The sequence below is a fragment of the Adiantum capillus-veneris genome, chromosome 11, assembly GCF_014529385.1.
Source record: "Adiantum capillus-veneris isolate H3 chromosome 11, ASM1452938v2, whole genome shotgun sequence".
NCBI lineage: Eukaryota > Viridiplantae > Streptophyta > Polypodiopsida > Polypodiales > Pteridaceae > Adiantum > Adiantum capillus-veneris.
In genome coordinates, this window is record NC_140941.1 from 56,284,397 (window position 1) to 56,285,965 (window position 1,569).

Below are 1,569 nucleotides of genomic sequence, written 5' to 3' on the forward strand. Positions count from 1 at the left end.
TATACATGCATATATATTGGATTAGTTGTACATGTGATGTCTATGAGGTTTGCCAAAAATTGCTGATTTGTCTCATCATTTCATTCTACAATTCCCTCCATGAGTTAGTGAGTCCACTTTTGAAGATGTCTAATTATGCGTATCTAAATAAATATCCACATCAAGGTGGAGTGGTGACCCCTTGATGATTTGATCATGTGAGCATTTGATGCTAGTGATCCTTGCAAGATATAGAACTCTAAATTATGTAGAACTTAAAAAAAAACATTGTTTAAGCTCACTAAAAGTTAAGAAATATGCACGCATACATGCACATATATACGTGCACACACACACACAAACACACTTACACTCACACATAGATATATATTTTCATATAGAAACATACATAAATTGTTCACTTTTATATGTTGCTTGAGTAATTCTCTTGCTCGTGTTGCTCATGAAATTATGCCCGCATGACTGACGTACTCCATCGTAGGTAAGGAAAGAGACGTTCTTTCCTCCTCTTTGAACTTCTTGAGCTTGGACGACCTCTTCCACGCGGCATAGGATTTCCTATGGCCTCTTCTTTTTGGTGGTTCAAAAGTTGCACCATCGCTTTCTTCAAAAGATGAAGAATTTGAGGAAGATGGAGAAGAGGGTGACTTCTTTCTCGCCTTTTTCTTGCCTTGTTCCTCCTTGTCTGCACCATCACTTTCTTCATAAGAGGAAGAGGATGAAGAAGATGGAGAAGAGGGTGACCTCTTTCTCCCCTTTTTCTTCTCTTGTTTTTTGTCATCCCTCTTTGAATTATGGTGTGGAGAAGTGTGCGATGGTCTTCTCTGTTTAGGACGTGATGGAGAGCGTTTTGCCCGCCGTCTTCGTGGAGCCATCTCCACCGAGGTGGCAGGAGACTCACTTCTTTCTCGTTCTTTTGGTGGGGGCTCTTGAGTTCTCCTTTGGGAAGGGGATGCGTCATCAAGAAGTGAATTCTTTAGCCCTTCGTATGTATCCTCTTCTTCTTCGTATGTATCCTCTTCTTCCCGAATCAGAGAGAGGCCTCTGTTGGAAGTCTCACAAGGAGGCTTCCTAGGTACTCTCTCTTCGTGGTGGGGAGTTTGGAGAATCCCATGAGCACAAAGCTACTGTTGCACTTCACTTTGGAGGGATGGATTGCCCATGGCTTGTTGAAGCCTAGAAACAAGGTAGTTAACAAGCATAGGGGCATCATTAGTAGCCTGCTTAGTAGCAAAATCAAAGCTATCAACATTAATTTCACTCTCTTTACTATTTTTAGCCATTCTAACAACTTTTAGGTGTAAACTTTTTAGGTGTACATTGGCACTTCAAGACCTAGTTGCTACTCCTCTTTACCCCTTTAGAAAAGCACTCAAGCTCCTACACCCGTGGCTCGAATATCATTAATTGCAAGGAATAGAAGAGAGGGTCTCCGGTCAAGCTTCTACTAGCTCAATAGTGGTTAAGCCGTAGGCAAGCCCAGTAGAACTTCACTATTAAGACCATAGCTCTCGATGGTGATGCCCCGTGATTTGCACGAAGCAGGCACACTACTGAAGGCTTCAAATT

At 42.0% G+C, this 1,569-nt stretch overlaps 1 pseudogene; it reads right to left on the minus strand.

Annotated features, from left to right (window-relative positions):
- Positions 1 to 440: 440 nt before the first annotated feature.
- On the minus strand, positions 441 to 1,163 carry LOC147447270 (uncharacterized; annotated as a pseudogene).
- Between the last annotated feature and the right edge of the window lie 406 nt (positions 1,164 to 1,569).